We start from the raw sequence: 15,970 nt of genomic DNA on the forward strand, positions 1-15,970 counted from the left end.
TAAAGATTACTTTGGTACAGTAACTGAAATGTCAAATATTAATGTTTTGAGTGCCTGTTTCTGGTTTTCATATTCTTTTCATAGGCAGAGATACTAGGGTTTAGTTAATCTTGAAATTCCTTTCAGATTTAGCAGGTCAATCAATGTCAGACTGTTCTTGGAACAACCAGTGCTGTGTCGTCATGGTTTTAGTACAGCAGTGTTATTTTGTTGATATGTGAACCTTCAGTTGCTTAGGTACTTGCAAAGAATATTACTATATAAGTGGTAACACAACCATTATTGTACATAGCATCCCCTGGGGTTACAGATGGGACAATGGGGGTTATTAATTCATCTGTAATGGCACCATCGAGTGGAAATTGCCATTGACATCCATGGGAGTTTGTGTGCCATAGTGCCTCTATCGGCTCCATCTCAATTGAATGAATAACACCCAATATGTATTTTGTACACTCCCTAAGCAAAATAAGTGGTTTGACGTAAACTTAATTAGAGAATAAACAAATATATACAGTATAGATATAGGCAGCAACGTTAAAAATTCTAGGGAAATTACCTCTGCGCTGGGCTGTGATCGTGCTTGGCCGCACTTGAGCCGCGGTCCACCACGTGATGCACGGGGAACTTGTATCGCGCCTCATCTGTATATAGATCTAGGTCATACACTTTTCATTGATCACATCATGGGTGAAGGGGATCAGGATAAATATCTAGCTCTGGGTCTTTTCAATATTTGACATTCTTCTGAAGTTTTCCAACTCTTGACAAATATACACAATGTTGGTCAGAGATACGAAGTTTAACTTGGGTGGATATTCTCTTTGTTTTTTATTATAACGGATGCAGTTCTTTAATGCGTGCTAATATCTGTTCCAAATCTACCCGTAATCTTTCAGGAACCCTATACAAAGCAACGTACAGATTCCTTTTTATCTACTTCTAAAACTTGTCACAATTTTTGTATAATCTTGTAACTTTGACCCAGTTAATCGAAAAATCATAAACTCCCTCGACAAAATAATTAAATCAATGCTTCTCATTGATTGTAGGTGGACTGCAAATATTATAAATTTTACTTCAAGTAGCTGTATACCACAGTGCATTTATTTTCTATCACCACTGAAGATCTAATGATTAGATTAGTTTATGCTATATTTATGGGTATTATATATACACCGATTTTTATTGCTAGTGTTTATTTTTATATTTATCACTAATGTATCCACCTTTAATATTTATACTGGTTTGTTTTTGTTAGTTTTGTATAGCACACAGTGCATTTTATGCGATTTTAGTATTGATTATATCATTTTTCTAACAATAATATCATACTATTAGCCGTTTTCGATTGTGTGTTGAATCAGCAGAGCTGATTCCAGTCTTCTTTGAGCTTTTTTCGCCGTGTTTACGTGGACTTTGCCCTATAAAACTGGCTATGACACATCAACCAATCAACTCCTGAGGAAGTCACGCAACGTGACGAAACGCGTAGAGACGCGGTGACGTCATCTCAGGCGGGCGTGTGGGAGGAGGTACTGTGTTCTCGTTACCTTTCAGCTGCTCTGCCTGTATTTCCAACGGTGCATTACAGAAGGAAGCTCTTTTGAGCACTTGAAACGCTGCAGGGCTCGTGGCAGGAGTCAGATGCAGCTACACCAGATGCACAGTATCACTATGCCCCCCACCCCCCCCCCCTGCTCCTGTAGATGACGCCCCATACAGTTTCTCTCCAATGTACATGTTATTTTAACCTTTTGTAAGTGTATCTCCTAAGGACACTCTCCTTAATAAATTTACCCATTTTTGTACACAGTTACGCGCTATGAAGCGTGTGCTTTTTTTTGTGTTATGTATTAAAATATATTGAGAATTAAAAAAAATATATATATATATTATATACATATAACCCCTCTTTATTTTACCTCAGATTATATGGCCTATCACTGAGGTGGGAGCCTGAGTCCTATGGGTTATTGTTTAATTCTTATAGTGTGAGCTACATGTTGTGTGAGACTGTAGTGACAAGATACAACACAGTGGTAATGAATTATAACAATTTTTATATTCTCATAGCTATAATTTGTGGTGTTGCATATCTCATATGAATTAGTACGGTGACTTAATCTCAGAATCACTCCATACACATATTTAAGCAAACTATACCAACAGTGCGAACGCTGTGCAAACAAATAATAACTTTTATTTCTGTCTGGCCTCCCAATCATGGGGTACTGGCCTGTAGATCCTGGTGCGCTAGCACAATCGTTGCAGCTCATAAACTGTGTGTGTGTTGCAGGCCTGGTGCTTCATAAAGATCAAACTGATGGCAATATAACTGCAGTTTAAATCCTTTGTGGGTTAGCTCACCCACTCCAACCTGGTGTAATTCATGCACAGCCGGGCTCCCTAATCTCTCTCTGTAGTAGCCTCACTCCCTCGGCTCCCTTTCCAACTGTCACTCCACTGGCTAAGCACAGTCACATGGTCCAGTGGAATGTAATTCTTAAAGGGGCCATGTCCTGTGCTGATAGCAGATACAGGGGGTTACAGTAGTATCAATCACAAAATCTGAGTGGGAATCAGGTAGTCCATGTGTAATCCCAAATAGTAAAGTGAATCCAAGTTTCCTCCGTGGATTAGTCTGAGTTACTGGTATCCTCTGAGAACATATTGAATGGGTGAAATGACATCACAATACCGTGCAGGTCATAGTACAATGAGTAATGGAATGGAGTGTTGTTCTAAGGTTCTAAGGTTTCTATGTTTCTTTATGAAGTTCAGATGCATCAGACCTTGACTCAACAGTGATTATCCCTGAAGCCTTTCATATTCTCTCCACACAACTTTCTGCTGAGGTCTGTCACTTTTATCTTACTTATTTATGGTACCAACGTCTCCGTCTGCTGATGAAGGCCCCATAGCTGACCAAAACATTGGTATCATTTCTTGACCACAATACAAACTTTTTTGATTCACTCAGTGTGCTGTGTCCTTTATCCAAGTTCCTGCCTGGGTATTGTACGGTATATATGGTTAATCGTAGATACATGCTGGGCTGCCAAGAGTGAGTTCGGGCCCCGGTGAAATGTTTTTTTCCGGGACACTTAGCAGCTCTTTTCTCTCCCGCACTTAGATGTGTGGCCGCCTCTTTGCTTACGGCCTCCTTCTCCATCTGAACCACAGCGTAAAATGACGCCGCTGACGTCACCGTGACGGTGTCGCGTTGCCATGATAACACGACGTTCTGATGTCATTTAATACTGCGGTTCAGAAGGAGAAGGAGGGCGGCAGCAAGGAGTGACAAATAATGATACTACCGAGAAAGCGAAAACATGCAATATAGTCGGGTCCCGGGCCCCCTTTCAGACCCTGTTAATTTGTACCAGCTTCTCCCCCCCTTTCCTTTGTAGTGGTGTCCACCCACCCCCCCACACACTGACTGACCCACCCACCCCCCCCACACACTGACTGAACCCCCCACACACTGACTGACCCACCCACCCCCCCCCACACACTGACTGAGCCACCCACCCCCCCCCACACACTGACTGACCCACCCACCCCCCCACACACTGACTGACCCACCCACCCCCCCACACACTGACTGACCCACCCACACCTCCCCGCACACTGACTGACTGACTGACCCACCCACACCTCCCCGCACACTGACTGACTGACCCACCCACACCTCCCCGCACACTGTCTGTCTGACTGACCCACCCACACACACCTCCACGCACAATGACTGACTGACCCACCCACCCACACTTCCCCGCACACTGACTGACTGACCCACCCACCCACACTTCCCCGCACACTGACTGACTGACCCACCCACACCTCCCCGCACACTGACTGACTGACCCACCCACACCTCCCCGCACACTGACTGACTGACCCACCCACACCTCCCCGCACACTGACTGACTGACCCACCCACACCTCCCCGCACACTGACTGACTGACCCACCCACACCTCCCCGCACACTGACTGACTGACCCACCCACACCTCCCCGCACACTGACTGACTGACCCACCCACACCTCCCCACACACTGACTGACTGACCCACCCACACCTCCCCGCACACACTGACTGACCCACCCACCCCCCACACACTGACTGACCCACCTACCCCCCCCACACACTGACTGACCCACCCACCCCCCCCCCACACACTGACTGACCCACCCACCCCCCCCCACACTGACTGACCCACCCACCACCCCACACACTGACTGAACACACACTGACTGACCCACCCACCCCCCTACACACTGACTCACCCACCCCCCCACACACTGACTGACCCACCCACCCCCCCCACACACTGACTGACCCGCCCACCCCCCCACACACTGACTGACCCACCCACCCCCGCCCCCCACACACTGACTGAACCCCCCACACACTGACTGACCCACCCACCCCCCCCCACACACTGACTGACCCACCCACCCCCCCCCACACACTGACTGACACACTGACTGACCCACCCACCCCCCCACACACTGACTGACCCACCCACACCTCCCCGCACACTGACTGACTGACTGACCCACACCTCCCCGCACACTGACTGACTGACTGACCCACCCACACCTCCCCGCACACTCACTGACTGACCCACCCACACCTCCCCGCACACTGTCTGTCTGACTGACCCACCCACACACACCTCCACGCACAATGACTGACTGACCCACCCACCCACACTTCCCCGCACACTGACTGACTGACCCACCCACCCACACTTCCCCGCACACTGACTGACTGACCCACCCACACCTCCCCGCACACTGACTGACTGACCCACCCACACCTCCCCGCACACTGACTGACTGACCCACCCACACCTCCCCGCACACTGACTGACTGACCCACCCACACCTCCCCGCACACTGACTGACTGACCCACCCACACCTCCCCGCACACTGACTGACTGACCCACCCACACCTCCCCGCACACTGACTGACTGACCCACCCACACCTCCCCGCACACTGACTGACTGACCCACCCACACCTCCCCGCACACTGACTGACTGACCCACCCCTCCCCGCACACTGACTGACTCACCCACACCTCCCCACACACTGACTGACTGACCCACCCCTCCCCGCACACTGACTGACTCACCCACCCCTCCCCGCACACTGACTGACTCACCCACACCCCCCCGCACACTCTGACCCACCCAAACACTGACTGACACACACACTGACTTACACATACACACTGACTGACACACATACACACACACTGACTGACACACACACACACACTGACTGACACACACACTGACTGACTGACTGACATACACACACACACACTGACTGACTGACTGACTGACTGACACACACACTGACACACATACACACAAGGAATTCACACTTAGTGCAAATAGCTAATACATGGGATGTGTGCCGAGCACGCGCATTCTAAGTCAAATTTATTTGCGTTTTGTAACTGAAATTGTATTTTGATTTTTAATTAAAACATCACCAACACAAATACAATTTCTGTGACAAAAGTCAAAGAAGTTTCACTTACTATGCGCGTGCTCAGCACACACAGCTTTTTTTTTTTTTTTTAATGTTGCAGTGGTCTCAATTTTGTACTTTAAACTGTGAAGGGCTAACAAAGTTGAAGAGACAATGTTATATTGCTTAATCCTTATTGCATCGCCAGTTTACATTCTTAAGTCGGACGGCACGTGCTCCTAGAAAGTATGCCAAATTTCCTGTTCTTTTGGTGACCGGTTTAAATTCAAATAATGTTTATTAGCAATGTTTAGTAGTTAAGGTAAGAAATAATAAGTCTGTGCTTTGCATAATATAGAACTATTTGATTTGCAGAATGAATATCCTGCTCTTTCAAATCGTACATTATCTCTGAGTCCAAGTGCCTCTGGTAAGTTGTTTAGAACACTTAGCAATGTATTTCATTATCAATTTGCAGTGCAAGTTCATTTTACAATAATTTGGTGTACTCTGGGTGACAGAGATTTGGGAACAGGTACAGAGAAAAACAATCTTACCTAATTGATTGTCAAATCTGTAGTTAACCTGTTGAGAAGCAGACTTCACACACATTTTGAATTATTTTTGAGTATGGAACGAGTAGATATACTGACATATTTATGGTATGATGACCAAGAGAGAACATCGATATAGGAAGGTGCAGTGCAGCAGGTTTTCTGTTATAGGTATTATTTTGTTACTCATCACAGCACAGTTTTCTCTTGCCAACTTACCTATGATATTATCTCACTTCAAATGTGTATTGACTGTCTAATTCCAATGAAAACAACATGTTTACAACAGAAGTAAATTACGACAGCCTGTCATTCCTATGACCAAATCTCGGTATATGAATTTTCATTCTGCTTCAAGGTTCTTTGGCTCAGAGGGGATACAGCTGGAGCCCAAGAGGTCCCAATACTTGGAGCTCACCTAGAAGAGTACAAAGGACCAACACCAGGTATGGTGAAATGACGGTAACTTCTAAAAAATGGAACAAAGGATTTAGTAACATAAGCTTTCTTCAGTACTCCTTAGTTTAATTTGAAACCTGATTTAGCTGTTGAGCAGCCAGTAAAAATCCATGTGTTTTTTCATTTCTTAACTATTTGTTTGAAAGCATAAATGTGCATTGTTTCTGTTTTTTGTTTTTAAAGGCACAATGTTTAGTATCAAATCCTGGTTTGGCTGTTGTTATTACCATCACAGTTTGGTTAATATATGGAGTCGTGATAAATGTTCCTGTAAAACATGTCACGAGAGCTGAATGTCAGATGTAAAAGAAGTACAGTACAAGCATAAATGCAACTGTACACATTATATTATCTCTCACCACATTTAACATGCATTCCAATTAGGGAGTGTTTACCGCATTCTCGTCCCTGAGCACTTCACTAATCTGCGGGTAGAGAATTTCTCCTATGGAAAAAGAGTACAATAGAAAGAAAGCCATGTTGATAAATGTCACGTAGATGCTTGAGTGTATGAAAGGGATCAACCACAAAACGGGTCTCTAAATACCTTTACAAGTCTGTAGGGGAGTGTCTTGATTGTTTATCACTTTCCCTTGACCGGGGACAGATTTATGACCTGAAATCGAGGACTTTCATTTATTTCGACTTTAATCAGAGTATAAAAGACTCCATAAGTCTCTCCAAGTACTTAACCAGCACCATCATATTCCAGATAACCCCTCAGATATATACATATTAAATGTAATTTGTGGGTGAAATTAATGTATCTGCAACTGGTTACATGTAAAAATGTGTAGAATATCATTATAACAACCACGTACATTGGTTTGTACACCAACACATACTGTACAAAACATTTAATTCTTGCTAGCCTGTAGTTGTAAAGACATACCAACCCCATGGTAACTCCATTTAAATCTGGTTTTAATGGATCCTTTGGAGAGAACGTCCTTAGAATTGCAAATCTGAGTACACGCGATCCGTCTTGGTCGCCCCAGCTGTCATTTTCATATAAAGAATTAGAGAGCCGGCATTCCCTTATATATTTTAGTACATGGGCCTGCACTTGGAACCTAAGCTTTTGACACAGACGCAAGGCAGAACTTAACCAGGGTATTAACCTTACTAAATGTGTTCATCATACCGCACACAAAAGCAATATTTACTATATTGTGACTATATAAATTCAATTGAATAATAATTAAATGTTGAATCATAATTATTACTCCAGTAACTATATGGGGCAGACTTTGTAGCAGGCTTTCCAGAAATAACGAGACCACACACCAGGCAACCTGAATTCCAAGATGTATTGCAGGTAAGTGGTACAAACACCCAACGTTTCGGTCCTACAAACTGGACCGAAACGTCGGGTGTTTGTGCCACTTACCTGCAATACATCTTGGAATTCAGGTTGCCTGATGTGCGGTCTCGTTCTTTCTGGAAAGCCTGCTACAAAGTCTGCCCGGTGAGGATACTTTTGTCTATCTGCTTATTATGGGACAAGCACCTACAATCACTTTTATACACGAGAATGCCATCTGTTCATATATATATATATATATATATATATAATATATATATATATATATATATATATATAGTCAATCGGTGCTAGAGGTATCATATGGTTCTCTTGGTGGCTCTAACAGGTTGTGGTGGTCCCTACTGACATGTCCTAGCACTGTGCTTGAGCTCAGAGGGATCGCGAGACTGAGATCCGTGTTCTGCATTCAGTTTCCATCCCCCCTACGCTCCTCACATTGAAGTGGCAGTTGTGAAGTGGGGGAAAAGTAGCCAGGGCGTGGCAGGTTCTCTTGCACTCTCCTAGGGGCTGAGGCCTATTGTTCATCAGGATTTTTACTGTTTCCCTTATGGAAATATGCAGCCCAGAAGACTCCCATTCATACACAAATACTACAGTATTACTACCAACTCTGACTCCAGTTAGGCATGTGGTGTATTTCTGTCTCTGTGCCGCAGATTGTATTTACAGTAACTAATTTCACGTACATTTTGCTGAAGATGGCATCTCACCAGAGCTTGTAGTAAATAATACATTTGTAAAGCGTGGCGAATATTTGGAAATGTCACTAATTATTTGTTTGTGGCGGAAGTCCCAAATTGACCAGTTTTGCTCATTTGTGTAACATTTTTATCTCCAGTCGCGACATTAAAATAGAATACGTAGAACCTGCCAATGTATAAACTGTTGAAACTTCTCTTAAGGGTTAACGTGAAAGTTGTGTACATTCTAGTTATGATAAATTAAGTTAACCACATGCTCCATAGATCCTGGTAGATTAGTGAATGCCAGATATGGGGGGGGGGGGGGTGAAGAAGTAACAGCATTAGAGACCCCCTGTATTTGTCTTTTTCATCTCTTTGTATTTGTGAAGAGTTATGGGATATTAAAGATTTCTAAAATACTGCTCTTCTTTTTAGCATCTACAGGAAATTGAGCTACAAGTAAGATATTGACTCGGCTGCTGAGAACTGCAAGATCATTTTTGAAATATGTATATTTTTGTACTGATTCATGCTTAAGCAATCCCTTTGCTGGTTGCATTTTATCCTAAGAGTAAATCATTAAAGTCCTTTTAGGTTGCCTACAAATGTAGGCAAATCTAGCATTCCTGGAGCCACGGCAGAAAAAAAACAAACATCCCTAGGCTCCAGGGAAGGTAAAAGCCACGGCTTCCTGTGGGAGAGGGTTCATTCCTTGTATCTGTCCCTAGGCACTATCGATGCCTGCTGCCGGGGAACGCTGTGGTCACAAGCCTGTGGCTTTCCTAGCTTATAGGTAAATTTAGTTTAGCTACACCTGTATTAAGCATCTGCACATTTTACAACGGGAGTCCACAGCTGTACGTCTCCAGTTTCTGCATTGTCCCTTATGTAGGTGAAGGTGGATATTGCTCTCCATCGCCTATCTCCCAGGAGCTATAATACGCACGTGAAAATGTTGTCATAGAACTCAGTTGGTCATGTCATGAGATGCGCCGTAACATCACGGAATCCAACATTTCCATTCTTGACGCGTATTTCGTGTGCCGACTGAGAATAAACCTGTAAACCTTTTGTGTGGATAGGAAGTCTCAGCTATATTACTAACGTGTTAAGTGGATTTGAAATGCAGATTTGGGGAAATCTGAATTCGCCGCATTTTATCCTTTTTTTACTTCCAATTAGCAAGTAAATTCAGTTGAGTTGAAAAGCATGGTTTTAATGTTAGGATACATTTTTAATCGAGGCAATTGTGTAACTGATAACGGGATATTCCTGTAATGTACATGTTTTTTTTTTATTTTAACTGCCACTTAGTGTGTCTAGTTCAACTGTTTCTTAATTGTAAAAACATTTCTATTTAGATCCGTTTTATCCAAATGTAATACTTATTTTAAATATTGTGGCGATTCTTTTCTTTTTTTTAAATTTTTTTATTATTATTTTAAAACACCGATTGCCCAGTTATACAAATACTATGGAAACCTCAACATTTATGCTGAAAGATGTAAATATTTTCAACAGTATGGTTGTGTTCACTAAACCTGTATATGGTTACTTTTATACAGTATTTGTTCAATGTAATGTTTTTGTGAGTTAATATTGTGGAACTGTCATTAAACTTTGTGGTTTACTATATAAAATACTTCGTCTTGTATAGTTATTGTTTTTGTATGTCCAGATTTTGTGAAAATATTCATGTTCTCAAAAAAAAGCAAGAAAGTTATATTTCCTGAAATTGAAGTTTACTGCACGATCCTAACACACTACACCTGTATAGCAAGTCCTCTACTATACGTTCTCACCATATATAAGGCCAGCATTTAGCAACAAGTCACGTTCATTCAACACTGAATGATGCATAAAATATACCTGGCTGTTAGAGGGCATACTTTTTACAATAACTTGTTCTCCTTGAATTATTCTAAGGATTTTGTATTGGGTGCAAGAATGTAAACTGGTTTGGCATTCCCTTCCGTAGGTGTAAAATGTATTACTTTGCCTCATAATGTATTGTTTTTTTAATCTGTAGCCTGCCTTTACATGCACAATCCTAGTTTACCAAAACATATATACAGCTCAACCCCATTATAAGGCGATCCGTTACAACGCGAATCTGCTTATACCGCGATGCAAGCGTGGCTCCCACTTTTCTTATTTATGAATACTTAACACGATTATTGATATCTTAAATACTTTCTTGTACAATGCATACAATTATACATTATTTCTAACGCGATCTGCTTATAGCGCGATGTGATTCTTTGGACCCCAAGAAAAGCGTTATAAGGGGGTTGAGCGGTATAATGAAAATGTAGCAATGAAATGGTCTTTGTTTAAACAAATGTAATCAGACTTTAAAACATGTCTGCTTTAACTTCTTTTAAGTAAAATTTTATTTTCATCAAGGACCTCTTAATGAGGGGGTGGGAGTCTTCTCAATTACGCATTCAATCTTTAATTGCCAAGACCTTGATTTTTCTTGGACCTCTAACCATAACATTGAAGAAGGTGTAATGAAGGGAGCTTTGCTTGTGCTTATTCATTAAGGCTTGATAAAGATTACTTTGGTACAGTAACTGAAATGTCAAATATTAATGTTTTGAGTGCCTGTTTCTGGTTTTCATATTCTTTTCATAGGCAGAGATACTAGGGTTTAGTTAATCTTGAAATTCCTTTCAGATTTAGCAGGTCAATCAATGTCAGACTGTTCTTGGAACAACCAGTGCTGTGTCGTCATGGTTTTAGTACAGCAGTGTTATTTTGTTGATATGTGAACCTTCAGTTGCTTAGGTACTTGCAAAGAATATTACTATATAAGTGGTAACACAACCATTATTGTACATAGCATCCCCTGGGGTTACAGATGGGACAATGGGGGTTATTAATTCATCTGTAATGGCACCATCGAGTGGAAATTGCCATTGACATCCATGGGAGTTTGTGTGCCATAGTGCCTCTATCGGCTCCATCTCAATTGAATGAATAACACCCAATATGTATTTTGTACACTCCCTAAGCAAAATAAGTGGTTTGACGTAAACTTAATTAGAGAATAAACAAATATATACAGTATAGATATAGGCAGCAACGTTAAAAATTCTAGGGAAATTACCTCTGCGCTGGGCTGTGATCGTGCTTGGCCGCACTTGAGCCGCGGTCCACCACGTGATGCACGGGGAACTTGTATCGCGCCTCATCTGTATATAGATCTAGGTCATACACTTTTCATTGATCACATCATGGGTGAAGGGGATCAGGATAAATATCTAGCTCTGGGTCTTTTCAATATTTGACATTCTTCTGAAGTTTTCCAACTCTTGACAAATATACACAATGTTGGTCAGAGATACGAAGTTTAACTTGGGTGGATATTCTCTTTGTTTTTTATTATAACGGATGCAGTTCTTTAATGCGTGCTAATATCTGTTCCAAATCTACCCGTAATCTTTCAGGAACCCTATACAAAGCAACGTACAGATTCCTTTTTATCTACTTCTAAAACTTGTCACAATTTTTGTATAATCTTGTAACTTTGACCCAGTTAATCGAAAAATCATAAACTCCCTCGACAAAATAATTAAATCAATGCTTCTCATTGATTGTAGGTGGACTGCAAATATTATAAATTTTACTTCAAGTAGCTGTATACCACAGTGCATTTATTTTCTATCACCACTGAAGATCTAATGATTAGATTAGTTTATGCTATATTTACGGGTATTATATATACACCGATTTTTATTGCTAGTGTTTATTTTTATATTTATCACTAATGTATCCACCTTTAATATTTATACTGGTTTGTTTTTGTTAGTTTTGTATAGCACACAGTGCATTTTATGCGATTTTAGTATTGATTATATCATTTTTCTAACAATAATATCATACTATTAGCCGTTTTCGATTGTGTGTTGAATCAGCAGAGCTGATTCCAGTCTTCTTTGAGCTTTTTTCGCCGTGTTTACGTGGACTTTGCCCTATAAAACTGGCTATGACACATCAACCAATCAACTCCTGAGGAAGTCACGCAACGTGACGAAACGCGTAGAGACGCGGTGACGTCATCTCAGGCGGGCGTGTGGGAGGAGGTACTGTGTTCTCGTTACCTTTCAGCTGCTCTGCCTGTATTTCCAACGGTGCATTACAGAAGGAAGCTCTTTTGAGCACTTGAAACGCTGCAGGGCTCGTGGCAGGAGTCAGATGCAGCTACACCAGATGCACAGTATCACTATGCCCCCCACCCCCCCCCCCCCTGCTCCTGTAGATGACGCCCCATACAGTTTCTCTCCAATGTACATGTTATTTTAACCTTTTGTAAGTGTATCTCCTAAGGACACTCTCCTTAATAAATTTACCCATTTTTGTACACAGTTACGCGCTATGAAGCGTGTGCTTTTTTTTGTGTTATGTATTAAAATATATTGAGAATTAAAAAATATATATATATATATTATATACATATAACCCCTCTTTATTTTACCTCAGATTATATGGCCTATCACTGAGGTGGGAGCCTGAGTCCTATGGGTTATTGTTTAATTCTTATAGTGTGAGCTACATGTTGTGTGAGACTGTAGTGACAAGATACAACACAGTGGTAATGAATTATAACAATTTTTATATTCTCATAGCTATAATTTGTGGTGTTGCATATCTCATATGAATTAGTACGGTGACTTAATCTCAGAATCACTCCATACACATATTTAAGCAAACTATACCAACAGTGCGAACGCTGTGCAAACAAATAATAACTTTTATTTCTGTCTGGCCTCCCAATCATGGGGTACTGGCCTGTAGATCCTGGTGCGCTAGCACAATCGTTGCAGCTCATAAACTGTGTGTGTGTTGCAGGCCTGGTGCTTCATAAAGATCAAACTGATGGCAATATAACTGCAGTTTAAATCCTTTGTGGGTTAGCTCACCCACTCCAACCTGGTGTAATTCATGCACAGCCGGGCTCCCTAATCTCTCTCTGTAGTAGCCTCACTCCCTCGGCTCCCTTTCCAACTGTCACTCCACTGGCTAAGCACAGTCACATGGTCCAGTGGAATGTAATTCTTAAAGGGGCCATGTCCTGTGCTGATAGCAGATACAGGGGGTTACAGTAGTATCAATCACAAAATCTGAGTGGGAATCAGGTAGTCCATGTGTAATCCCAAATAGTAAAGTGAATCCAAGTTTCCTCCGTGGATTAGTCTGAGTTACTGGTATCCTCTGAGAACATATTGAATGGGTGAAATGACATCACAATACCGTGCAGGTCATAGTACAATGAGTAATGGAATGGAGTGTTGTTCTAAGGTTCTAAGGTTTCTATGTTTCTTTATGAAGTTCAGATGCATCAGACCTTGACTCAACAGTGATTATCCCTGAAGCCTTTCATATTCTCTCCACACAACTTTCTGCTGAGGTCTGTCACTTTTATCTTACTTATTTATGGTACCAACGTCTCCGTCTGCTGATGAAGGCCCCATAGCTGACCAAAACATTGGTATCATTTCTTGACCACAATACAAACTTTTTTGATTCACTCAGTGTGCTGTGTCCTTTATCCAAGTTCCTGCCTGGGTATTGTACGGTATATATGGTTAATCGTAGATACATGCTGGGCTGCCAAGAGTGAGTTCGGGCCCCGGTGAAATGTTTTTTTCCGGGACACTTAGCAGCTCTTTTCTCTCCCGCACTTAGATGTGTGGCCGCCTCTTTGCTTACGGCCTCCTTCTCCATCTGAACCACAGCGTAAAATGACGCCGCTGACGTCACCGTGACGGTGTCGCGTTGCCATGATAACACGACGTTCTGATGTCATTTAATACTGCGGTTCAGAAGGAGAAGGAGGGCGGCAGCAAGGAGTGACAAATAATGATACTACCGAGAAAGCGAAAACATGCAATATAGTCGGGTCCCGGGCCCCCTTTCAGACCCTGTTAATTTGTACCAGCTTCTCCCCCCTTTTCCTTTGTAGTGGTGTGTGTGCACATTTTAAGTTTTGGTGGGTGAAAAAGGCAACAAAAAACCTCCATCGTTAGCATATAGCCAATAAAGAATATCACTTGTGAGCACAATCACATGTCTTAGACAGGTCTACAAACCTGCCTTTCACCATTATCATCTAGCATACAGTGCTTCCACTGCAGCAAGGGATTCTGGGATATGAATGTGCTCACAAGTGATATTCTTTATTGGCTATATGCTAACGCTGGAGATTTTTTGTTGCCTTTTTCACCCACCATGACTTAAAATGTGTTAGGTAAATCCACCCAGCCTTGAAAATTGCAAAGCCAGTACAACAAACCTCACATTGATGAGACCCATTAAGGTTGAAGCATGTCTGTGCGTGATTTGACTGGCTTTGCATCTAATCCCATGCTGTGCGTAAAAGCTGTGTGAACAGCAGAGCATTTGCTTATATGGGGTCCATGTAAATGGATTTCAGGCAAAAGGTGACACATTGTGTGCTCATTTGCATGTAATTTCCCAGAATCCCTTGCTGCAGTGGAAGCACTGTATGTTAGGTGATAATGGTTGAAAGGCGGGGTTGCAGACCTGTCTAAGACATGTGAATGTGCTCACAATTTATATTTTCATTTGCTATATACTGTGTGTGTGTGTGTGTGTGTGTGTGTGTGTGTGTGTGTGTGTGTGTGTGTGTGTGTGTGTGTGTGTGTGTGTGTGTGTGTGTGTGTGTGTGTGTGTGTGTGTGTGTGTGTGTGTGTGTGTGTGTATCTTCCAAATGTTTACTAACAATGCAGTTGCCCACAAGATGGGGACATTTGAGAATCTCTGCGCTTTACTGCATATGGACCCCATTATTATCTGTTGCAGCAATGAAAACTTGAAATAGATTAATAAACTATACATAAGAATTTTTGTTGTAAGTGAAAAATTATAAACTAATCACCGTAAAAAAAAAAAAAAAGAAGAATTGTACTGACTGTTAAGCACCCCTTCCTATAACTTTCATCACTAAGCTATGAGATAAAGAAAAAAGACACAATGGGAACCACAAAAAAAAGTGCACAGACAGGCACCTAATTCAGATGTGTCCCTTAATTTTTTTTTTTAATATATACAAAGGAGAGCACTGGAAAAACAAAATAAATAAACACAGATTTTACCAACAAATTAACATGGAGAACTGGATTCTTCAGGTCCTTAAATATAAAAAAACATATATAGGTTATTTGTAAATTCACACAGTGGTTCTTCCAGCATCTTAATATATTCATATAATCCAGCACATGTATATGTACTTGTTTATATATGAAATCATTTTATACAAAGTTATCTACAACCATTTTTCCGTATACTGCACTGTTCATTTTTAGTAAGTATTACAGTCCTTCCAAACGAAGACCGATACAAAACAGTCTTATTGCAATATATTTACTTCGCTTTGGATGTGTAATCAAGGCTGGCATTATTGAACGCTCTTTTGTGCAGTTGTATTCATG

The sequence above is a fragment of the Ascaphus truei genome, unplaced genomic scaffold, assembly GCF_040206685.1.
Source record: "Ascaphus truei isolate aAscTru1 unplaced genomic scaffold, aAscTru1.hap1 HAP1_SCAFFOLD_199, whole genome shotgun sequence".
Lineage (NCBI taxonomy): Eukaryota > Metazoa > Chordata > Amphibia > Anura > Ascaphidae > Ascaphus > Ascaphus truei.